The sequence below is a fragment of the Aythya ferina genome, assembly GCF_964211825.1.
Source record: "Aythya ferina genome assembly, chromosome: 10".
Classification (NCBI taxonomy): domain Eukaryota; kingdom Metazoa; phylum Chordata; class Aves; order Anseriformes; family Anatidae; genus Aythya; species Aythya ferina.
This window is the reverse complement of record NC_140306.1, coordinates 2413130-2439644: the sequence shown is the minus strand read 5'-3', so window position 1 is coordinate 2439644 and position 26515 is coordinate 2413130. Positions and strand designations below refer to the sequence as shown.

Here is a 26515-nt window from a genome sequence, read left to right as displayed (position 1 = left end):
TAAAAATAAATTTGGAAGATGGGAAAACAGGACAAGACTAGTCTGTTGGTTTGGCAGGCGAAGCAAAATTGTGCGAGAGTAGGCTAGCTGAATCAACCCAGAATAGAACTGGGGACAAAAAAAAAAAAAAAAAAGATGATTAAAAAAAAAAAAAAAAAAACACCAAATTTTTGTTGGTTGTGTTTGAAGTGACCAAAGGAAAACTTTGGGGGTTCAGGGCCTGATGCATCAGTAATGTTCTTGCCATTGATCAGGGCTGACTGTCTCCCACAGAAATATTACCCTTACTGTGTAGTCTTGTACTTGCACAAGACTCTGGGGACAGGTGCATTAGGAACATCAGTATTTGTGTATTAAGATGATAAACCTCCAGGTGTGAAAGGCACCGCAGCTTTCTTTGGGAGAGCTTCTTTCAGCTCAGTCTTGTTAGTGTGTCAGTGTAAGCATGGAGTGCTGTGTGAGGCTGTCTGCAAGCAGCAGATGAGATCAGCTCTTCAGGCTCTCATCGGTTCTCTGTTGCCAGCTCCCAGAGAGCTGTCTTTACCTGAAAAAGTAAATTTTTGGTGCAATTATGCAGTATTTCTGTGAAACGAAGTGGTGCCTCTATTCTATTCTTAAGTGATTTTTTCCCTTGAAGTATGTGCTGCTCTTTTACAGAAAATGAGGGTAGTGTAAAGCTGAATTTCTTTTTAGGCTTTTTGGAAGTTGCAGCTTTGAGAACAACTGGAGCGGTGACTGGGGAGCCACATTAAAAGAGGGTTGTTGCTTTTTTCCTTTGGAGACAACTTCATATCTGCATTCTGATGATTTTTTTCAAATCCTTCTGTTGACAAGAGATGCAGAAAATACTGAAGCTGTTAAATCCAGTTTTTAGCATGCTGCCTTCCACAGTGTCACCTAGGGGAGACCGCTGCTTGTACCTTGTACCCTGGTACCTGTTTCAGTCTGTTCTTCACCTGAATTGGAAGTGTGCATTTGAATTGACTGGAAGCTATGGCCAATCCTCCCCCAAGCTGTGGGAGGCTTTTTATTCAGCAAAATTGCCTGGGCACTGCTGAATGGTTGCTGGTAATGTAGTTTAAATGCTTTAGCTTTTCAAGCCTGGAAATCCAGGTTCAGTGCTGCTTGTGAGGATAAAGTACAATTACTTTAATCAGTCTCAAATGCGTGACTAAAAAGAGCCATGTTCAGCTTTTGCAATTACTGTGGGATGAAATACTGTACCGAAAGTAAAACATCCTGAATTTGCTTATTCCCTGTTTTACAAGTCTACACCTCTGTGCCAACACAAAACATTGTAAGAAATTGTCCATGGAAGTGTTTCTGTTGTCAGAAGCTGCAAGGTCTGAAGGCTTTAAACATGTTCACATACATTGCTGGCTTGATCAGAGAATTAGAAGCCATAATGAAGATTTTAACTAGTGTCACCTGTCTGTGCTACCCGAGATATTTTGGTGTCTAGTGCACTCAGCAGGTGTATAGGAGGTCCTGTGTCCTGCCTGAGCAACATTGCATGTGAGCGGCTCCGACCGAAGCAAGCAGCAGGAGTCTTGGTGCTCAGTGCACAGGGATTGTGGGGGAAGAGAAATGATTTGATCCAGCCAGAGTCTCCCACATGAACACCAAAAAAAAACAAGCTCAATTATGCATGCAAGCATGACAGGGATTTTAAAAAACACAAATGCAGTTCTGAAGGTCGTGTGGCAGGTGTTTTGAAAGAAACCTCTTCTCTGCTTTGGCTCAGTGCCTTATGCTCAAACAAGCTGAGGGATACGCTGGAGATGGATAAGCAAGTATAGAGTGTCAGATTTTTTTTTGAAGTAAAAACTGGATTTTTTTTCTGGCTTTTAGCAGCAAGGGATGGATTCTTAGGTATCTAAAAATACATAGCGATGTAGGTGTCAGAGCATTTCTCATACAAGTTCTAAACTTTGCGACTGTAGTGATGAGTTGAACACTCACAGTAAATAGAGTAATATTTTGATAGGTATGAAACCCTTCACTCTTCCCGATGTCAAATGTTTACCCGCTCCACCCGGTGTTGTGCCCACTTCAGTGGGGATCCATCTGGTGCTTCCTGCCTTGGAGCCTGTTCCCCACAAATGCGTTTCCCTACTCCTGGTACTGGATCCCAGGTGCTGCTCAGCAGGCCTCTGCTCTTCCCTCCAGCAAATCCCAGAGGCAGCGAGTACTGTGCAACTCCTTTTGCTTTGTGAGCACAACTCTGAAGTGTGGGCTGGAAAATGGCACACGGGGCCCCTACTGAAACCTCCCAGCCACCTGTGAGCGGTCCCTATTTGTTAAATGGGGCCATAATGTGCATGTAGACTACCAGTGATGTAATTCTTTAGCACCATCTCCAACTGCAAAACTGGTAAGGGCATGTGACATGGAAGCCTTTTGTATTAGAGACTTAGCAAAGGCAGGAGGGGTGACAACCCAGCATAAATCCCAGAGAAAGGGCTGGAGCCTCTGCTGGGTGTGAACCCTTCAGGTGAAGTTCTTGTACAGCCTACAACCACTGAGTTGGAAAATGGGTGTCCAAACACTTGTCTTTAGGCAAAATGTCAGACTTTTTTGTGCCTATTCTGAGTTGTGTTAATAGTATGAAAAAGCTTGTATTATTCTTGCTCCATTATGATGCTCACAAAATTGTGGTTTCATAAACATCTGACTCTGCTGTATGTTTTGTCTCATAGCCAGCTATCAAATGTGTGAACTATTATGATAGAAATAGGTATCAAAAATTCCCATTGTTTTTCTATTTTCAGAATGCTATTAGTCATTTGGATTATCTAATGGTTTCACCGGGACTTTGTGGGAAACAGCTGTGCTTCAGCCCTTTCTCTGGGATTTATGCTGGGTTGTCACCTTCTGACATTGCTCCTCAGCAGAAATGGGAGAATAGCTGGGGGTTTCTGCCTCCTGTGAGACCAAAAGCATTGTGTGGTTGGGGAAGATGGGGATTCACTGAGAGGCTTTAGCAGGTTGAATGTGTTCTGGCTGTAGAACTGCTCTGGCTGGGTAGGAAGGTTCAGACAGCCCCAGGTGGAGCTGCTGACCCTTGGTGTCCTGCAGGGTGCCTTTGGGGAGTGCTGGGCTGCAGGGCGCTTGGCGAGCTGCAAAGCAGGAGTGGGAACTTCCTACAGAGTACCCAACCATGTCACTGCTCTGTCCTGTGGTACCTTGAAAATAGCAAACTTAAACATCAAAGGTGGATTCTTTCTTTGCAAAAATAGTTAATATGGATGAGAAAAAACGTAATGACTTAAAGTATCTTTATAAGTGACTTTCCATATCAATTACTTCTTTCAGGTATTGGAAACTTGACTGAAGACTACGTATCATGCACTGGAGAAGGTAACAGTCCTTTAATACTAATTTTGATTTACTGATACTATTTTTTATGGTCTTAAAGCAATTGCATTAAATGTCTGGATCTTCTTTGTGTTGTTTGTGTCTGAAACTACAGAATCTGTCCCTGAGTTTCTCAGTACCTTGAGAGTGGGTTTTGTTTAATTCTTGAATGACTGGTGGAAATCTTTGTTTAAAATCCTCAGGGTGCATATTGCATTTAGGCAATTTTATATTTCAAGATTTGTACAAAGCATAGAGTGGCTTGCCTTCAGAAAACTTTCTGTAAACATACCATTGTTTAAAGCAAGGTATCTAATTTGAATGAACAGTTTACAAAAGGAGATTGGTATCTCAGAGCACTTTCAGGTTTGTCTCTTCTTTTTTTTAATTGATTTTTTTTTAAATTTGGTGTTTAGTTGATCGTTAAATGACTCTACAGTTAAATTATCAAAAGACTGTCAAATTTTAATTATCAAAGCTGTCACTTTTGAAACTCAAATATCTTAATGGTATCTGTTTGAAAGTACAAAGGAATCAATACTGTTATTTGAGGTAGGCTTTGCCCTATATATCCTGAATGCTCTTGTTTTGTTGTGTTTTTCTGGAATAGTATAAGTGTTAAACACACTTAAATTTGTGATAGTTTGTGCTTCAGAGCCTAGCCCTGATCCAGGCACGAGTACAAAGCAGGGCTTCATTTTGCATCCCTGCTATGTCGCCTTTGCCTCTCAAATCTTGGCTTCATATGGCTGATCTCCACAGATAAAATTGTTGCCAAAGAACAGCATATGTTTGAGAATGAATTATATTGTTATCACCAAAGAACAAAACCTTTCCAGAGTTTACAATGAAATATTTAAACGTGGTTTCCTTTGTAGTTTTTGATGTTATTGGTCTATCTGTTTGGAGAGGTTACAGATGCTTTATCAAAATAGTATCTTGATTCTTTTTCTTTGAGTAATTCAGATGTATCTCAGTGCTGGGTGTTTACAATGCAAACTGAACTACTGTTTTAGATGAAGTAAGCTATTATTCAGCATGGGACTTACACTTGCAAAGCTCCCTGTGTGAGGTGTTCAAAGACTATGATAAATTTTGATATCGCTTTCTAGTGGTCTGAAAGGAAAAGCTTATTTATATAAAAGATAACTTTGAATAATGCACTTCTCATACCTTTGGACAGTCCTCCTAAATTAGCCTCAAAGCCCTTTCTTGGGTCAAATCTTGCATATGGTTCTCCCATAGTAAACAGGAGGTACTGATACCCATTGCTTTTGGAAGGTTTTATCAAAATCTGCAGATGAAAAGTACCTCTGAAGACTTAGGCAACGCTGATTAATTGAACCTGAATAAGAAGTGCAGGATCAGATCTAAGGATATTATTTTTAGGCTGCAGGCTTGTGCTCTGCATTCCAAATCCTTAAATGCCAGTTTGACAGTAAGTGTGAAGGACTGGAGCAGACAGCTATATGCATAGTAGTGATGGCTTGTGAATAATGTCACTACTACAGGAGAATGGAAATTGCTTTCTGTTTACAAACTCTATTTCGTAAACACTTCTCATTAGCAAAATGTAATCAAAATGTGTTAAATACCTCAATTCTGTGGTGTAACCTGTGTGGGGTTTGCAGTAAAGTGGTATTAAAAATGCTAAGAGGATAAGCAGGGCTTTTGGCTACCAGTATACCTTGAGAACAGGCATGTTGTCTTCAACAAGCTGAGCAAAGCATTTTTATTTATTTTTTTTTTAGGGAGTTGGGGGGAGTTGCATGTTAGTGCTGTTGTACTTTTATGAGGATTGTAAATTCAAATTTTATATACCCCTTTCCCTTCTAGGGGAGGGGAGGGCTTTCTAATCCATGTTCTTAACAGTGTGTGGTCATTGCAAAGCCATAAGCAAGGCAAGGAGGAAGCCAAGGCTTTTTCTAGTCTGTTTGGGAATTCAGAACTGGATGTTTACCAAAGTGACTCAGTAAGTACAGATTTGAAAGGAAACATTTGTGCATTTTAATAGTGTAATTATCAAATACTACTTTATTACCTGTCAAGGTAATTAAAACAGCTACAGGCAAATGGTCATCTTAAAAAACTTGCAGCATCTGTGTGTTATTCACCAACCAGGTTTAGTGTATTTTAATTAGACATATTACCAGCAGACATAGTCTACAGTTGTGCTGCAGAAATGTTCTTTTCTGCATAGGAATACTGAATGTGCTGGATGGGCAATAGCTCTAGGAAATAAAATTATAATGGATATAATTTCTGCCTTATAGTCTACGTAGCAGTTAATTAAGAATGGTTTAAAACTAAGGTTTTTCTTCCAGTGGCATTCGGCAACAAAGTGATAGTTTCCTTTTTGCCTTATGTGAATGTTTGTCTTGTAGCTGTTGGCTATATGAATCTGAAGAACTGCCACTGTTCCAGTTGGAAACTTGTTCAACTGGAGGAACTATGGGTTTGTTTGTAAGTACTCAAGTAAGTTACTCAAGTAAGTCACTCAAATATAGGCTTGCTGTATCTATTTTTTAGATTGCTCCTTCAAAGACTGGAGTTGTCTGCTTTCCAGGCATCACTTTGCTTGTCAAGATCCAAGGAGAATAAGTCTCCTTCCTTGGGCTCCTTACTGCCAGGATGCTACTTTAAAAATGTTCATTACTTTAATAAAAGGTCCCTAAACTGAAAAGGAAGCTTTAAGCCATTGCTAACGTAGGTGAAGATGCATCAGCCTTGATTCTGACATGCTGATACTTCCACAGTGCCAGGATTTGCCTCTTCCAGAGCAGGTAGTCATTTTTGCCTATTTTGTCTTTTTTTTTTTTTTTTGGCCTATTAACTCAACTTTCTGCACTGTTTATCTGCACTCTTTAGATAGGTTAGGAACAAAAACAGCCACTTGGCAGTTTTGTAGGAGTAATTGAAGAATTGAAGAATAAATCTATTTTCCAGATATTGTGAACAACATTTCAAAGATGGCTTATATTTGTAGGCTTGTGTCACTTCTGCTTATCCTCTGGGTTTTAGCTTTCCTTCAGTCTCTTTTTAAACTTCTGCAATATTGTAGTCAGGTCAGCTTATGTATAGAGGAACACTGTGCTGTGAGGACAGTACCTGAACTGCTAAAAGACTGAGCCTTCAAATGGATGCAAGAATGGTTGAGTCTGAGAACAAAAGTATGTCTGAGATAAACTACTTCCCTTTAGTAAAAAAAGGGAGAGTGCCTTAAACAACAAAGATATAGGTAGCTGCTGTCAAAGCGCTGCTTAAAAGGAATGAGAAACTGTCTTAAGGAGGGATTACTGTATTGAAAAATAAACTGCTGAATCACTGGAAGCAAGTAAGCAATGCAGAATCTTAGAGGCTCTGCAAAAAAATAAAATGGCTGCTGCAATTCAATTAAAATCACAGTAGGATTTGTTGTTTGGAATGGTACATCTGTCATCCTGTATCTCCTGATGGTTGATGCCCCAGGGGATACTTAAGTGAGTGTAGTGCTCTGGCAAAAATGCTGGAGTGACAGTTCTGCAGAACATGATCCTTTGTTTACGCGGACATGTGCATTTTCCCAACACACCTATTGAGTCTGGACTTCTGCTTGCTCTTTATGCATTTAGCATTTGTAGTAGATTGCTATTCTGAATCAAATGTCACATTATCCTGCAAAAAGGAAGAGGGTTAAAAGTTTCTTGTGGAAAAATAATTGTTAACAAGATAATGTCCAAGATACCTAGTTCAATGACATTTATTGTATTTATCTTACAGATACTGTGAATGTAGGCTGGGCTTTTAAAATCAAAAACAACTTCTTATTCCCTCAAAAATTTCCTTTTAGGAAGCATTTTAAGCTAGAAAAGCCCCCCTTTGTTAGAATGAATGGGTTTAAAAGACAGACTAGCTCCTTGTAGCACCTGTGCCAGTCTCAGTTCATATTTACCTCCTTGGGATTGAGGAACTCCAAATTCATCCACTATTCTTATTCTGATGAGTAAATTTCAGACCCTCCATGTCTCTATACTCGATATTTTGTAGTTAACAAGGGCAAAAAGCATTAGTAAGCTACAAAGCCCTTTTGAGAGAATTTCTTCAGCTCAAGCAGTTTGATAAGCATCCAGCATCAAAATGAACATGAAGGAGCTTCCTCAGGTGTTGGAGGTCTGAACATACAACCATGCAGAAGCCGTGTGGTGCAACAAAGTTGAAAGCAGAATCTGTCATTTAGTTGAAGCAATGGCTGTTGCAATTATAAATGTGGAAAATCATTCTCTCAGGCTTTTAATGCAAGGGAGAGAGCATTTGGAGGCAGCCTGCTGGAAGGTGTGCGGCACACAGGAATGAAAGGCTGAGAAGGTAAAGCCACAGCTTTAGCAAGACAGCTGCAGTGATCCTTCCTCAACAGCAATGCAATGACAACCCATGTGCAGTAAGCATTAAACAGATTTGTCGAAAGGAGACTTGATCTCTTCTTTTTCAACCTGGCTTTCCATACATTTTGAGGTTGGACTGGAAAGAAGGCCTTGGGATAAATGGGGAGGCAGGGGAGGCATGGTGTGTGCTCCGCCATACAGATGTGTCTGAGCACAGCATCTTTGTCCTGTGGAGTTTGTAATATGGAATAGCTGTGCTTTTCAGTACACTAAGGTAATGCCTAGAATGAGTAAGCAAGGCACATCACTCGTTTTTGAAATGCTGTTCTTTCTCCTTGATTTCCTCTGATTTCTATAACTGGCTGGTGACCTGACTGGAGAGACCATCCATGTAGATGTTAACAAGAAACAACTATCAACCAATTTCCTTTAAAACCTTTTCTACCTCTCGTTAGCTTGTTGTAGGATTTTGGAAATGGTTGTCTTCCAGGGTCCTGTTGTACTGAAGGGAACACAGCAGGATTTCTGGATGCTTGGCATGAGTGTGTCCAGGAGCCTGAGGACCCCAGCACAGGTTGTGGGGTCACCTCAAGCTGCTTTCTGCTGCATGGCCTGCAGGTTTGGGAGATGCAAAGTGTAGGCTTCATTTTAGTTTTGTTTAATTATTTCAAGATGTGGTTGTAGTGTTTGAGGGACTGAGTGATGTGTCAGCTGGAATACCCTCAACTCCTTTCAACAGTGAGATCCATGGCAGAAATCAAAAATGCTCTAAAACACCCCTAAAAGGAGTCCTGTCCTCCAATGAGAAGAAATCAGGTTTAAGATGAGTATTGCTTTTAGTCATGTTAAGTTGCACAGTTTACTGTACTTGTTCAATAAGTAAAAGGTTCTTGCTACAGGTGATACAACAGGTATGGCAGTAGCTTGGGCCATTACTGAAATAATTTATTTGCTATCAAATCTTTTGTTAATTGTTTGAAATGCCTTGAATATGCCCTTAGCAACTTTCAATAGCATCAATTAACATTTAGGAAGTTCATTTCAGACTAGTAGAGTGTTAAACGTTTACTTACAGAAATGCAAATGAAGTACACCAATTTTGCATCTCGTGTGCCCCTTAAGCAAAATATTTATAAGCCAAAAAATACTTGAGTCAGCAAATATTCAGATGAGTTTTGATGCTGAAACTAAAAAAACAAGAAATGATTGCTTCCAGTTTTGATACTGCTCCAGTTTATGCAAGGTCTCTGCTCAGTTTCCTGGTGCTGGGCCACTATGGGGAAAAAATCTCTGGCTAGAAATTAGAAAGTCAAAACCAAACCAATGTTTGGATGAAATAGCAGAGGCTCCTTATAGCACATCACTGTTTTGTCATCTTTTAAAAGATTTGATTCCCAAGGGGAGGGGGGAGACACAGAAATTAAGGTGCTTCTGGAAGACCATAATCTGCAAAACAAAAAATGAATTTTAAATTATTCAGTGTAGTTTACCAGAACTTAACTGTGACTTTGTACAAAATATAACTGTTTTGCAGAAAGATGTTGCAGTGTGACTTACTTTACTACTGAAATCTTTTTGTCTTGGTCTTAGGTGCATTTTTGCATCCACACCCCAACAAAGTTATTTGGTGAATTGATGTGTTGTTTCAAATAATCAGTCTGCCAACAGAAGGAATGAGAAATATTCCTTAGGGCAAGTTTGGAAGTCTATTTTGAATTTTGATTCTTTTACTCAAGCACAGTTGAAGTTAACGTCTTTACTGAAAAAGAAAATAAGGCCTGTTTCCTTAATTCATTGAACCTGATCATTGTATATATTAAATATCATCTTAGGAAGAACATCTTTGTGTTCTTACTTTGAGATGCATTTTGTTTTAATTTCTCATAATTGCTTTTTTAAATGGTGGAACTTATAGAGCGATCTGTAAAGATGTAGTTCAACTGCCCTGCTCCAAGGTTTTTTTGTAAGATGCTATTTCAGTAGTTATTGAGGACAGATGCCGCTCATATATCATGCAGCATAAAGAAGGAATCATTTCTTCTTCTGCCCCTAGTGTGTAATCCCTTCTGGTCTTTGTTTCTATCACTTCTCATCTTCAGCTCCCTTGCCACTTCTTAAAAAAAAAAAAAAAAAAAAAAAAAAAATCTTTCAGGAGTTATTACTTCTCTCACAACCACTATTTTCATTCCTCTTCACATGAAACAATTCCTTTTTTTTTTTTCCCCTGCAGCACTCTTACCACTAGGTCTCTTTTCCTTTGTGCTTGTGACTTACTACCAGCTCTGAGTATACAGTGGTATATGCTAGTTGTAACTTACTATAATGTACTTACTCCAATAGTTTGACTAACCAATATTTCCAGAGGATAGAGTCATGCAACCAGTAAACAGTATTTCATCCAGTAGTGAAGTTCATGGGAATTGGATCAGCTTTGTGGGGCCCCCACTTCAAAGCAGTTTAACGATGCCTTATTTTCACATTTTTCTCTCAATCTTTATTCCTGCCATTCCTCAGGAATTACCACAATTCTACTGTATCACCTGCTTTGGTACACATGTTATCTTCAGCACACCCCTTGAAATCTTGTTTTCTTCCACAGGAAGCAGATGGGGGGAGAAACATTTTCATGCTGAACAGATGTGTCCTGATGGGTTTTTGTTTAGATTTTGCCAGTCTGTTCTAAAATCAAAACACCTCGTCAGAGGCTGATTAGAGCCATCTCTTCCCTCCTTCTGTAAAATATCACTATAGTTATCTCTCACTTTTTTCTAGATGACTTTTTACAAAACGTATACGCTACTATGGATGCAGTAGGGTATGCGTTATGACACTTCAACATGAACTCTGGCCTTCACCAATGACAACCTAATATTTACAAAAAAAGAAATGCTGAAGAATGTGCTGCTCATTTCTTTCTATACATCTTGATCTTATGCTCTCTGATCATTAGCATCCAAGCATCCTAAGCTATTTGCATCCTGTTTGGGCCAACTCATATTTGGTCTGACTCAGCCCAACCTTGCTCTTAAAGCCACCGATGTGCTCCAGGTTCCCACACCACATATGAAACTTGCCTGTCTTTCTCTTTATGTCTCTATGCCTTATCATTGCCTTTGGTTGTACTTCATAGCACTTTACAGCTGGCTACGTTCTTCCTTATCAATTTGTACTGTGAGTACGTTGATCAGCCTGGCTAGGTTTCCCTTTCAACTAGGATGATGAAAGGGGATGTCTACATGCCCCACCAAGGCTGCTAAGAAGCTGAAGATCTACCAGCACTTGGTGGTATTTTTTCTTTGTCATGTTTGAGACTCGCATGTTGTGCACTAATTACCATTGCCACTTAATTAAGCTACACAAGTTGGGGATGGATGTGGTTGTATGCAGGCCCTGAAGTCTCAGTAGTTCCTGCGGAGACAGGATCCCAGGTAATGTGTGACTTTCTGCACCAGGCCAGAAGGGCTTGTGGCTGTGGCATGTGTTGAAGGGATGGATGCTACCTTACTAAAATTTATCTGTTGGTTTTTACTATATACACAATGAATTAGTGTGAACTTTGTTTCTAACCAGGTATAAGTGTTTCTTATGGAAAGTCCTCTGGCCACATTTTTCTCTTCTCAGGAATGCAGACCTCTGCTTGTTCTTACAGCTGCTTGCAGTCACTGTGCCACAATGCAAATAACTTCAGACAGATGTGCTACTATGCTCTTCAGTGGAGTGTTGCTCAGATCTGGAAGTTGCTTCAGTTTTCAGATAGAACTGCAGATCTGGAGTAAGTCTGGGCATCCCAGTGTTACTGTCTTGTCAGAATTCATCACGTACATCTGCCTGATGGTAAATGCGGCATGCATGTTAAGGAACTCTGGTTTTGCACAGTGAGTCTCCCAAGGAGATGCTGTCAACTCTGCTGGATTTTCATTTGATCGTCTTTAGTGTTTTCTGCAACTTGCTGTAAACCACACAAACCACTCATTATGCAAGCCTGTCTCTGGTTAGTGACATGCAACTTTTGTAGGCTTTTGGATTTTTTGTCTTTTAAGATTGTCCCCTTCTCCCATGTGTTTACTATCTGCATTTTATAGATAAGTATATTTCAAATATGTTTATAACCCCTTGTATTATATATTTAATTCAGTTAATTGTAGCAAGTTTGCTTTCTATAGTTATACACAAAGTGGCTGCAGTCATTTTGTTCCTATGCTGCAACCCATAGCAAAATATCACCACTTTCCAGAGAACTTTCATTTTCTTTCTTAAGCCATTTTTGCATAATTCTGCATTCCAGCGCTATCTCTGTACTAAAGCTCTTTATGCCGTGGTGTATTTTTAACTAATGATGTGTCACCGTACCAGCTTGGATTTTCTTGTATCTATTCTGTAAACAACCAAAGTTCTTTTTAAGGGGGAGGAGAAGGAATGGTGCCAAAGAGTTGCAAGTTGTGTTTGTCTTCATGCAAGCAGAAGAGATCAGACTGGCCTCGGACCAAATTAATTAAATGTTCCATTTAGCGAAAGATGTCAGTTAGGAATAGATAATACTTTCCATCTGAAGTGCTTCACTGGTGGAGAATAACGACTCTGTGTGAGCAAGCGGCTTCTGAATGTTACACAAATGTCAAAGCAGTAGGAAAAGTTTTAGGGCTGAGGCTTTGCTGGTGAATGTTATCTCTTGGCAGGTTTTTCAGCTCCAACTTTTCCATTAAGAGGGGCAGCATCAGCAGAGTGCTTTGGGATTATAGGAGCCAAAAGGACCAGAGCATCATGGAATCAAAGGGAGACTCAAAGTAGTTATTCTTGTTAGTGGAGTGCCAGGTCCATGAGGAGCAGGGCAATGTGCAGTTTTAAAGAATAATAGTGGACAGTGTTCATCTTGCATCTATATTTAATGAACTGGTAGTTGTGATGTACAATGAGGAAAGATGAGGAAACCTTCTGGGAGTAAGTTTGAGAAAGGAGTTAGGAGATAGACTTGGTCAAAGTCTTGTTGTCGATTTATTCCTTTACTGTTCCATAGCAAAGGAGGGGAGAAGGGGGGAGAAGGCCGGAAGTCTATTCTGTGTCATATCCTGCAGTAACCTAAATATAGTTGCAGTTTCCAAAGCTTTATGTATATATCTGAAGTCAGTTAACTGGAACACGTACCCTTGTGTTGCAGAAATGTAATTTCATGTACTGTAGATTAGGTAACTTTAATAACCATTTACTGATGTAATACTGCCCTCTGCTTAAGAAATGCCAAACTTCATAGTATAGTTGTATGTTTAAAACAAAATGTACATGAGCAAAAGGTAACGCTTTTGTTCAGGGCTTTGGATCATACACAGGTCTGGGAGACTGATCTCTGGTATTCGTGAAATGGAAAATGCAAGCTCTGCCTGGATCAGCCTCATCTCAGGTATATCCTGTTGCCATTCCAGTGTTGTGGGATTTTCCTTGTGGATATGAAAATGTAAAGTTTTTTTTTTTTTGAAAGTGTAAAACTGTTTTAAAATATTTATGTAATTATTTTAGTTTATTATAAGAGCATTGACTGGGAGGTCATTAGGCAGAAGAAGAATGAGGGTAATTTACGCATCAATATCAAAATATTTCATCTTGATTAATCTGCTTGAAATAAATACCAGAAAGACAAATATTGTGCTTGTCATCTGAAGTGACTTAGTGTACTTCTTGATTCTGCTACTGTACATCAGATGTGTTACTTTTACTCCTAGCAACTGTAAGCATATTTCATGTGGGATGGCAATATCTTGCATTATCACTTCCAGAAAGGATGTAGAGAAAGTCATCCACTCACTTGTTTTTTTCTGGGACCAGCTTGTGGACACTTCATAGACAAAATATTTGTTCTTTTAGGCTATCTACGTAGCATTGGGTTTTATCTCATAAATGCTTGTTAACTATATAAGAATGCTTTTAACTATACAAACCAGAGTTCACTCATGCTCCAGCCTGAGTTTTGGCCAGTGGGATGTGATACCTTCTGCACTCTGTGATGCCATTTGCACAGGGGGAATTCTTCTTCCACAAGGGTGAAAACTCCATTCAAATCTTACTGCATTTGGTTGTTAAACTCTTAAGAACTTTTTAGAAAAATCACCTGTAACAACAAAGGTATAACCCCTTAAGCTTCTGTGGGGCCAAAAGGGCTTTAGTCACAAAACATACTTGCTCAGTTCCAGTTTAAAAAAAAAAAAAAAAAAAAAAAAAATTGATCTTTGCTCCTTTATTTTTGGGTCATCAGGAGATTTCCCTTCACTGGAAAGCTTTCAAAGACTCCTCAAACAGAGGAAACCAGCCAGGACTTAGTCACCACTCACAGTGGTGACCTGCAGAGAAATGTTCTTTCTGGGATTGCAGCACTTAACCTACTAGCAGGAGGTTTAGCATAAATGGAAGCAGGCTGCTGATGGTCCTTTGGCAAATGGATTTATGTAAAGTCCAACCAGAGCAGGTCACTGTAGCCTAAACTTGAAGTGACAAAATATGGGAGATAGCCAAAGCAGGTTGCAGATATAGATGTGTTGATGCATAATCACAACATGTGGACATCTACCAAGATTTCTGGTTGCTGACTTAATTGAGTAATATTAGAAGCACAAACGCGATCACTTTTTCCTTCCCAGTTTACCATGTCACCTCACTTATCTTAATAGAGCCTCAGCTTGCAAGCATTCAGGCTTGTCTCAGCTTTAACCATGTAAGTAAGCCATCTGGGATGGAAGGGATTAAATATTCACAGCATTGTCAACAGCATCCCTAGCAGCTGTCTGCTGCTTGCTAAGGTGTAGCCCCATGTGCCAAGAGGTGAGCAGGGCTGCTATGAGCAGGAGGAGAGTAAACTTTCAGAGCCCTCCCTGCAAGTTTCTGGCTGCTTCTGTCTGTGAGGCTTGTAGGACCTCCCCGAGAGCATCTGGACGTGCTGTGCATTCAGCTGATGTAAATCCATGCCACTTGATTAGCTGCACTGGAGTGATGTTGATCTGTCCAAACTGATTATCTGTCTCATGCTCTGCCAGTAGTGCCTCATGGAGAAATAGCCAATTTCAGAATCCCCTTCTCAGTCTGGGGTTAGTAATGTGAAGTGACAAAGTTAAAGCTCTGCATATTATATAAATATTAGAAATGATATGTTCTGCTTTATTAAGAAAATCTGTTTGACATTCTGTTACAGAAGAACTAATTGGGTCCATAGTGAGTGCATAAATTAGGGTTGCCTTATGCAGTACCACTAATTTATGTATATTGAGGTTTGAAAATGTTCTAGGCTTCTTTACAAGATGAGCAGTTTGGGTAGGTTAATGGAAAATGGCAAACTGGCTGAAGGGTTATGTGAACACGAAGCTTCTTTCCAAAGCATGTGTAATAGGAGGAGTACCAAGCAGTGTCAGGTATGTAGGCTGAAAAGTGTTTAAAGTTCCCTGTTGATCTCCATTTATCAGACCTGACCAGATAATTTGCAATTTGTAATTATTGGGCTAATTTACCATGATTTCATTATAACAATGTGTGATAATTAATCTCTTATTTTGAAAATGAATCAGTGAACATCTGTCTCTGTAGTGATATGGAGAAAAGCAGTGAGATACAAAAAGGCATGGACAAGTATGATGTCAATCTTTTTTATGCTGCTAATTAGAGGTATAATCCCTGAATTATGCAGCGGGGTTTCATCCTCACAGAAAATTTTTGTGTCCATTGCTCCTAGGAGCATGGAATATGAGAAGAGCTGGAAGGTTAATGGCTCACTTCTGTGACAAGATACAATAGGAAACACCAACCCTTACTTTCATGAGTCAGTAGTAGCAGGTAGTAGTGGGAAAGCAAATAACTTCTTAGAAAAAGGACAGGAATGTGACACAGAGAAATGTACTCTGCATCCTGCACTGTGAGTGTGGGAGCAAGTGCCTAGCAGCTCCCTGGTTACTGGTGCTGAAATGCCCCAAGAATGCATCATATCCATGGTGAATATCAAAAGTTGACCTCAATACTACAATTTCAATACATATTTTAATGAAACAGACAGTGATTGGCATGTCCAGCAGATAAAATTGGTGTTTTCTAGATGTATGAAACATTAGGGAATACAGAACGTCTTGGAGTTCAGTTTGTGCCAGCAAATGTATGCAAGACAGGCCTTTAATTACACCATTCATATTAGTTATTGGGGGGGGGGGGGGGGGTAAACTAGTGAGTAGAATAGTGTTAGCATTGAGTTTTGAACATGGTCCATCTCTGGATGGAGTGTGGGGTGGACTGCCCCTGTCAGGAATGCCTTTGGCACAGGCAGCTGAAGACTTGGGCCCCCTTAAGGTCCTGCCTTCTTAAGGCCAATATCTGGTGGGGGCCAGACCACAATCTAAATAAAAGGGGCCCATGGCAGCAGGTTTTATAGAGAAACCAGCCAGGAAGGGCTTACCTAGTGAGGATGTATCAAGCTCTAGTCCAATCTCTAGTACTGAAACTGCCTTTGGAGCAGAAGGGCCGATTGGTGGTCCTTGAGCTCGCCCACTCAATGAATTACATCTCAACTTGCTTTGCCTTTCTATGAAGGCTGAGCTAGTGAGGTTCTCATGTCAGTGTTTTTGAAGGGAGGCAATAGCACCCGTTGTTCACTGCAGGCATAGCTTATTGGGTAGAAATCTTCTGCAAATGGGGAGCCCAGTCCAAGCAGGATGTGAAGAACACTGCCAAGCTTGCAGTCTCAATGGGATTTACATATGGATGCACCAACTCTTCAGCATAGTAATGCAAGGAGCACTTTTTCTGCACAGAAGCAACATTGTGGATGTATTTAGAGCATCAATATTAAATTTTGGTATTTACCTCCAAGGCTAACTTTTCACTGGACTGAAGTTTTAAGGATCTAAACTTGGGAGTGTAGTGCTTCAGTCATGTATGGAGTGCATTCATTTCAAAAAGGAGATGCCTCACCTTTACAAAGGTGTTTTCGATGTATAATAGTCATAGTGTGTCTAGAATATATACCGTTTAATTAAAACAAGGGAGCTTGAGAGAAATGAAATAAATACACCTATAAAATGAGTAAGTGCTCAGAAGGTTTTCATTTAATCAATAGTCGTGTCGGCAGTGATTGCAAAAAACTTCAGTACACCATTTTAATCAGAGATGTTTTTTCCTGGCACGGGGGTGGAAAATATACTGATTAATTAATTTCTATTCCTGGAATGAGACAGCCTCCCAGCAGAGCAAATCTGAACAGCTTGGTGACATGGCAATATGCAGTACAAATGTAAGTGGTCCCTCAGTTCGTGTAGTCAGACCCAAGGCAAAACCAAGAGCCAGTGCTGGAGCTGATTAGTGAGCAGGGCTTGTCCAAAAGAACAAGTGGCAGAACTTCATGGCTGAGGAACCCAGTGGTGCTTTTGATGCATTGGGTTTATTGAACACTTTTCCTGGCTGGGAGCTATTTTATTACTTTTAATAACTTTTTATTCCCTTTTGATTTGTATGTCAGGCTACCTCCTGTACTGTCCTTGCTCAGCAATCAGTACACTGGCTTATGCCTGTGGGGATGCATATGATCCCAGATGGGACACAAAAGGTAACTGGCTTCATTCTAGGAAGTATTGATGTATTAGTTGCATATAATATCCTTGTTAACATTCCTAATTATTATGCTAATTATTATGCCTAATTATGGAAAAATAAAAATGTCATGCTTACTTCCTCCTAGACAGAATTTACCAGCTTTCCAGAGACCCAAATACATTATTTAATCTACTGTGCTTGTTTAAATATAATTATGTAGTAGGAATATTTTCTGTTTTAGGGAGAAAAAGGGAAGAATATGCAAGTAAAAGTAATTGAATATGCAAGCAAGTAAAATTAATTGCAATGACATTCTGTGTGGCTGGTTTATAAGCTGAGAATTTTAGGTGGCCAAGTATGAATGTAGGCAGCAATGGTTTAAGAAACACTTTTATTGGACAGTTGCAATTTGTTCTTAGTTCATTTAAAATCAGTAGACAGATGTTACGAATCATTGAGATGTGATCTGTAAGAACTTTTAGTATGGGATTTAGTTACTACAGACTGTAACTCAACTTTTCTTGCTGCTCTGTATATGGCAGAGTTCATATCTTTACCATTGTGTGAATTAAGTTGGATTTTAATAGGACAAGAACTTCTTTTTTCTGGGCTTATTTGCATGAGAGGGTGAGAATTCAGGCCCAGCTGCTGTTCAGAGAGTTGCAATAGTTGGATCATTCACTTGATGGAAACTTTGAACTGTGACATTTAAGTATGAACAATTTGAACTTTGAGAGGTAATGCTAAACATCTAAGCAGTCTACTTTAGAAAGAACTTTACCCATTTGCACCCCTTTCAGTCCTGTCAAAATGGCTTGTTTCTAAGAAATCAGAGCTGTATATTATGGAGCATTACAGAGAAATCATACAGTCAAGAATATCTTGTGCACCAACCATCACAGAAGTTGAGCACTCCAATCAGTTGACTCAAATATTCATTATGAAAGCAAACCCCTGCTGATTGTAATGAGAATTTTGTCTGCATAAAGCTTTTGTGACTGGGTCTCGAGTGGTACTTCAGAGTTGTTAAGTGTTTCAGCATCTCTGCTCTAAGATAATCTTTCCTAAAAATAATGCAAATTGCACTTACCACCATGTTTGAACGAGGCTGTATTTTTCCACTGGATCCAATGGACTTTGAATGAAGACATTAAACTTTTTCTGTTTTTTTTTTTGTTTGTTTGTTTGTTTGTTTTGTTTTGTTTTGTTTTTGTTTTGTTTTTTAAGCACGGGCTGTACTCATCAGATATACAAACTCTTTGAATCATGCAGGGTTAGCTGGGGTAGTCACACCCCTGCTCAGGTGTTTTGGGAAATGTGCTCATACAGGGCAAAAAAAAGGAGCTCTGCTTCTGAAAGTTGTTTATAAAGCCATAGGAAACATAGGTATTTTTTGCTCTTCAGAAAGCACGTAGAAACTGGGCTTGTATTAAACATGCAGCTGATAATCGTTCCCTGTGCCCTAATAAGGGACTAAGCCATGTTATAAGTTAATAATGTGACAACTCTCCTGTGCTCTTCAAAGCCATCCCAAAGAAGTGTGGTTTGCAGAGTGATGAAGTTGCTCCTTATTCAGTTTGCAGGCTGCAGATAAAATGTTTCACTGAGAAAGGGAGGCTGTAATGAACGTTTATTTGACTGTTTTTTGAATGACTGTCACTTAAAAGGGCAGTAACTGCTGAGAAAAGTTTGTGGAATCTCGTGGGTTTTTTTTTGGTATCAAAAGGTTTTGAATAAATTGTAAATTTTCTTGACAGATCTGTGAATTTTCTGGGCACTCTTCTGGAGTGAATCTACCCATCTTTACTGTCTTCAAGTCATCACTAAAACATTGTATTCCTCAAGAGAAGGGTGAATATTGGCATCTTTACTCATGGTAAAGATGCCAAATGTTATTGATACAAATTATATTTAAAGCTAATGAGAACACTTTCTCAGTCATACACAGGCTGCTCTGTATGGCTTTATTGTAACTAGCTATTGCTCTAAAGCTCCAAGCTTGCTGCACACTGTGCACTTACCACCTGTGTGATGCTGTGCAACATCCTTATATCTGAGCAAACATCTGTAATGCATCATTTTTGCTGTCTCTAAATCAGTTATTTTAAGAAATTTAATGTCATGAACCCTTTGCATCTGGTTGAGTAAGAGGCAGAAAGCTCTGATTAGAGATTGGGAGTGGAGATAGGGAAAAACAGGGAAACTAGAAAGTTGTTTTTCACAGCTCACAACCCCTGCAAAGTTTCAGGGCTGGAACAACCCCTGGGGTTGTCAGCTATGGCTCAGAAGTGTGGGTGTTACTGAGAGCAGAAGTGCTGTGCCTCACCGGGTGAAGATGGAGTTATGCTCTGCCTGGCTCCTGCCCCTTCTGCCCTTTTAGCTAGCCTTGGGTTTGGGTTTTTGCTTTTTCCATACGTTTTTAGATGAACCAAAATAGTGTCATGATTTTCATAGCAAGTCCTTTATTATTAAAGAGGAAGGGAACTCGAATCTTAACTATTCAGTTCTAATTGTGAAGGAGTCTGTGAGCCATCACACTGCATTTGAAATGTCACTTCTAATACCAAGTTGTTCCCAAATGTGGCTCTTGTAGCTTTGTCTGATGTCATGGGTTGTTTTGGGAGACTGCTCCCATACAGGCAAGGCAGGCTGCCCAGATGCGTATGGCAACCTTGTGGTCTTGCATCACCTCTGGCGTCTTTTCTCTCTCATAAAGTACCAAAAGGGTAATCTCAGAACAAAAGAGGAGAGGGATGCTTGAATAATAAAGGGATCCTCAGATAATAGCAGCTCTGATGCAGCACATGGAAGGCTCGGTGCTCAGCAATGACTGGTGCTTAGGGCAGGGTGGGTGCTGGCTGGGGACCCAAATTAAAAACCTGCTGTCTAGGGATACCTATACTAGGCAAGCAAACCAAGCTTTCATCCTTGATAGCTGGGTAGCTTGATAGCCTAATTCTACAAAAAAAAAAAGTCTCTGCTATTTGACAGGAGGAGTGGTAATGATGATGGTTGTTGTCCATAACTGCTGTCTGCCTTATCTTGGGAAGGGAAACCTTGACACTGAGATGTACAGGATCTTGAAGGTTTTTAAGTGAAGTGGCACATTTTATGGTCCTGTACATGTTTATGCAATAATAAAACAAAATAGATTCTACAAAACATGTTTACTGTCAACTATGGGGGGAGAAATAGCTCCTTATCATGGAGCTGCATGATTATAAGACTGTATGTAGTAGAAAATCAAAATCATGAAGTACCTATTCTTAACCTGATGAAACTCAGTAAGACAACAATCCTCTGATTTGTAAGCTGCCAGAAACTGCTTATTGCAAGGCATGGGTCATCCTGGAAGACTGAGACTTGCTGGACTGGAGGGTGGTAGGATTTTAATAGGCTTTGCATTTATCGTACCTGTTTTGTGAATTGGTGGCAGACCTTAACAAGCTTGACACAAATTCATTAAAGAACTGTGTCATGCTATGAAAGGTCAGTGAATGTGAACCTGAGCTATTCAGCTCAATAACATAGGATGCTGCTAATAAATAGCTGTTAATAACTTTTCTCCAAAGGAATGATTACTGAAGTTGAGTACGAGCACTTGTTTTGGCAGACTATTGGCTAAACATGAAGAAAAACACATAATAAAGCTGATGGTAGAATATACGGAACACTGACATTTCATTGTTTATTGACTCTGCGAGGATTTAGAAGCATTCAGAGCATGATTGACTTGATTGCAAAGACTTAAAGACTTGATTGCAAAAATCCATGTTTGAGTAGCTGGTATCTTTTTTTGTCTTCTCCCAGTAAAACATTTGTGCCATTTGGTTAAATCTTCATTCAATAATGATGCATTTGTTAAAATTGCTTAGAATTGCTGAAAACAAGTCACCTTGGGATCATTCCAAACCCCAGTGAAGTCGATGAAAAGGCATTGTTATTTGTACCATATGCCTTTGTTTAGGTACTTAATAGGATGACAAATTAAGAAGTGTTGTTTATAATGCAATAACAGGAAAGGTGTAAATTATAGCAGACAAGTATATTTTTGCATATTTTTACAATTAGGGGTATAAAACAATTGTAAGTCTTCTGTTTTCAAAATTCTTGATGTTTTTCACTTCTAGCCTTTACAAGTTCATCAACTTTACAAGTATTCAAAATACACAAACCCTTTGTTTTATAAGAAGCCAAAGTCTAACACTTCAATATTTAAACCTAGAAAATTATAATTATGAATTAAGAAAACGTAATTACATGTTGAATGAATACTAAATCCTCTGGAAAAAAATAGCCAGAATTTCATAAATATTGGAAGACCCTTACTCCAACTTTTTGCATTGTTTAAATTTTTATATGAGGTGTTTTTTCTATTAGGAAATGGTGCTGGGCTCCACGGAATTGTGAACATTTCCCTTGACTGATGATTTTGGACTGTGTTAATGGACTAAATTTTCTGTAACAAGAAAATTTTCTAACAGGCCTCATGTTACTCTTCGATTTGGTTTTAATGTTAAAATTGGTCTTTTGGCCTTTTTGAGTTTTACCTTGTCATTGGAGAGCTCAGTGTCTGCTGCAAGTTGTGGCATTAAGGAGCTGAAATGTTCCTTTGCTAATGTCTTTTAACACTGATGCCTGGAAATGTCTGTGTAATTCACTGATAGGTTTCAAGGGAAATGCAAAGCATTTAAAAACCAGCACTGCTCTTTACTTCTGTTTCTATAATACAGAAGTGTTCATTTAAAAAATGGCAGCTTCTGGAACAAGAACTATATTTCCAAGAATTTTATAATTTACTGTATTTGGGAGGGCTCAGGAAGCATTTGTGATAAAGAGATGACCTGTATGTAAAAGCTTTCTGGGAAGCTCACTGCTTCTGCGCTGCATGAAATACCTCTTAGGATGAGTGCCTTCAGAATGCTTCAGTGCTTAAAAGGCTCGGCAGAGCACCCATAAGTTAGCAATGTGTTTATTTAGCAGTGCTATTTGTATATATACATCCTTGGTCTCTGTTCTTTTCCTGAAAGTACATCTCTGTGTACATAAATCAATTCTACGATTTTGCACTAACCAGCAAGAAACTTCATGCAATGCTTCATAAGTTACAAAATGATCTTTTTAGCCAATTATCTTAGCAATTACTTTATTTTTTTGTTTTTATTAGTTACAGCAATGTATTTTAGATGGGTTTTAAAATAAAATATTAATATTTCTTTTAAATCCGTAGTCCTTTAGTCTGGTGCATCCAAATGTTCATTAAAAATAATTTGGATATAAATGGTATTGTACCAGAACTCAGCTCAGAGCACTAATTACATATAAAAGCTTTGGTTACGCTAAATGTTCAAGTACTTGTTAAAAACAGACCATTCCCAATCATCATCATTAGCACGGATATTAAAGAATATTAATGCTTATTTGAAGGAAGTTCTGACTCTGGGTAAGACAGATACCTGAAAACAGAAACGGGAAGGCTGAACAATTATGCTGGATGAGGAAGAAGAAAATCTGCCCTGGTTTTGGCAGACCTTCTGGGGAAGGCTGGTCTGAGGTGTGATGGCTCTGGCCATGAGGATCCTGTGGCCGGGCAGGGCAGAGGTGGCTATGGGGCTGCCCAAGGTGCCTGCTGCTGTGAGCACAACTGCCTAACTAACAGCTTGCAAGGAGGTTCACAGAGCTGGAAAATAGGCAGAAAAAGGCAGAATGCTCTTTGGGGGATGAGTACGGTGCATGTGGACTTTGGGTATTTGCTCTACATACCTAGAATACATAGTCTTCTGGTGGATTTTTCCTTAGTAATCTGGTATGTTTGTTTTCATTTCCATTTAAGATCATACACACAAAAATATGCATTTCTGTACATACGTACACAGACTGAACTACCCAAAGCTTATTGAGCTTGACAGAACTATAACAAGCTAGTAAGTAGTTTTTGTGCCTCTCACTCAAACCCTGTTTGCTGACAACAGTTTACAGTAACGTGTATGCAAAGATTGCTTTCCTTCCTGTCAATAGTGCTAGTTTTGTTCCAACAGCTTTATAGTTTTTTTTTCCTAAGAGTGTGTTTCTTAAGCTCAGAAGGAAGGCCCCTTCCCCCCGTAAGCAGCCATTTACTGCCACTGCAGACAAGGCAAGCCCTTGCGCTGTGTTCAGTATTCTGCCAGAGTCTTCCAGAGAAGCCAGCACCATTAAAAGGGGCTGTTTCTACTGCAAGGGAGAAGGTTCAAAAAAATATTTGTACGTTCTCATGTTAGGTGGTGACCCTTATTTGTTGAAAAACCAAATCACATAGTTTAGTTAGCCCTAAAATCTGGATCCATCGTCATTTCTCTGACTTAATTTTATTAACATCATCTGCAAACAGGACAGGGTCATTGCTGCTCTGTTTTAACTGTCAGAGGGCCCCTTTATTTTATGTTGACTAGAAAGGTTGTATTTTAGAAATGATCAGCTACAAAGCATATTTTGTTGAGCTTTTAGTCTTTTTTTTCTAAGTGAATAAAAGTTCAGAGTTAAAAGTAAGGAAGACCCTGTGAAGCTGAATTTGACCTCTGAGAGCGGAGAAAGACAGCAGATGATTTTTTATAGGGCTATAAAAGTAAAAACTTTGTAAATAAACACTAATTACCTTCCTGACAGGGAAAAAAAACAAAATCTGTATCAATTTGGGATATTAGGCTTTCTGTAAGCTGGCTTTGTGAATAATCCAGTTTATGCATTTATTAACCTATAAATACATTTTTATAAATCTAGATGACATTTAGGTATTTTATTAACCACAATAAATGCCAGAGAAAATTGAATTAAGAAAGCTTGTAATGTGCTTTACTACCAGTTTTAAAATTTTGCTGAGCTGTAAATGGTCCTGCTTTATATCAAGAATAAATCTGTTTGAAGACTGCAGGAGTAATTTTTTTATTTCCTTGCCAGAGGCCCTGACCTTTTTGTTGATGGCTGTTTTTAACAGGTTCACCTATGTTTTATTCTTTTTGATTCCATAGAAATTTGATTATCTGCCTTTAGAAGGCAAGCCATTTAGAGTACAAAAATACCTTCCCGTGCTGCAAGATGGAGAGCTTGGAGAACACTGGACTAAGTTGTAATTGTCCCGGTTCCACAAAACTCGCAAATGCGGGAGCTCTCCTAAACATATGCTAACTTTTCCTTCTATTCTTCCATCTATTGCAATACCAAACTCAAATTAAATACAAACTTTCAAAAAAGTGTGAAAAATCTGATTCCAGAGGTTGAGTTTCTTAAAGAAGAGAACCTACCTGTAACAGTAAAATAAAGTGCATATGTCAGACAATTTGCAGTGGATGCACCAAAACACTTTCCTAGGTTAAATTGTTCTTGTTCACTCTTTGGTTTCAGAAGATGCTTTTATTAAAGTTTATCCTCTCCTATTAATAATCCTTCTTCCCTTCTCTATGCCTCCTGTGCCACGCTGAGCTTATAATGTTTCTTTATATGTCCTGCAGGCTTTTGGCTGCTGCTGCTAACATTCACTGTCTTATTTGAGTGTATTTTTCAATGTGAGTATGAGAAAGGAAGAGATGAATTTAACAAAACATTGTTTTTCTTGTGAACCCAATTATTTTTTCTTAGTTAATGAAGTACAATGACCTCATTAACTTCAGACAAACACTTCCTGATTTTATAGTACCTAATCTGGAGCCAGTGTTGAAGTTAAAATTGGTGCAACATCTTTCTGGATGGAGATGCATTGATTTAACTATTTCTGGATTGATATCTTAGTCCTACGTCCCACTAGCCTTGTGGGCGAAACACCTTCTGTGAGTCTGAAGGCTGAGGATCTCTGTGTAGCTGAGAGCAGCAGCTTGGCTGTGTTATAAACGTGTTCTCTGATGGCAGCAAGTCAGATTTAGGTGGTGAATCCTCCTCTTGCTCGTTATGAATGAAAGCTACAAGCAGCATCAGGCTCAATGTTGAAGCATCAGATTAACTTCCAACATCTCAAAAGACATAGGGTTGAAACTGGGTGAAGTGAATGCTTGATGTGGGGTCAAAACATGTTGAGTGGGAACACAAAGGGATTGTTAGCATAAAATCTGTTACTAGTTGTGTGCTGCAGAAATGAACCAGACCCCAAGGCAGAGCAGTTACCTTTACAGGGAGCTGGGCAGTTCAAGGAGCAGCAAGCTCCATTGACTTCCACATGTTTGTGAAAGTATGAACTGTGGTGAGGGCAATCGAGCAGGCAGAAGGATGTGAGAGGCAGGTCTTGAACAAAAATACCCCCATCTTCCTTTTTTGCCACTTGTCTGTGGAGTTGGATTGCATGTAATCAAGAAATGGCAACGTTGATCTGTTAGCTTGGAGTAGTCCTTTGAGAATATTGAGCTGCTCAGGTCCAGACAAATGCCTCCTTGTCTGCTATGTGTGTACCCATGGATCAGAAATAAGACACCGAAGGGCAATGCTGGTGGCTATGCATCTTCCATCTTCCTTCTCAACGAGGAAGATGTCTGAGGATCCACCCTGATATTTTGTTGTTACTTGGGACTATTGCATATAGTCTATTATATGAAATAGTTTCATAACTATCTAGTGTTTAATTGATATGGAAGTCGGGACACGGGGTGCAAATCACTTCTTATTGCTTCAGATTACAGCATAATTTATATTTTGCATGGATGACCATAGCAGTTAGGAAAGTAATGAGCTGGTGTAACCAGGCGTGTTGTGTGGGCTGACCTATAAAATGTCTCACGGTATCTCGGTGCTCGCTAGCAGAGCACTGCTCGGGAGGGTTTGGGTAGAGTTCACCTTTGAATAAAGTCTGCACTCTGAAACATTGAGAGACATCCTTCTTAGCCCAAAATGTGTTTTATCCTGGTGTCTTTTATGCTACTTTTTGGAGTAGTTGTACTGTCATGAGCATATGTTTTTAAGCTCTTATGCTTCTCAGTAGACTAGTTCAGCAAAGAAATACCCTTTGTTTCTGACATAATGTAAAATGTCGATCATTCAATATTGCTGTGAGTAATGTCCTCTTTGGTTTAAAAACCTTTTGTGTGGACATTTATCTCAGAGAAAGAGTGCACATTGATTGCCTGCTTACTGCTTTGCCCACAAAACCAAACACCAACTGAATTTTCTTGTCATACTCTTACTTTTGTTTTATTTTTCAGAGTAATGACTGGCAAGACTTACCTAACATTTTCCATTCCTTCTGTTTTTCTGCTGATACTGGTATTAATGTTTATTGGTTCACCTGT

General features: G+C 39.2%; 1 protein-coding gene across 3 annotated transcripts in view; it reads left to right on the top strand.

The window, feature by feature from the left end:
- LOC311441873 (contactin-4) overlaps positions 1–26515 on the top strand; it is a 297643-nt gene that overhangs the window by 34415 nt on the left and 236713 nt on the right. For all 3 annotated transcript variants that reach the window (XM_084530449.1, XM_084530447.1, XM_084530448.1), the window contains exon 2: positions 3316–3360. The gene's annotated coding sequence lies outside the window, so the exon portion shown is untranslated. The remainder of the gene's footprint in view (positions 1–3315; positions 3361–26515) is intronic.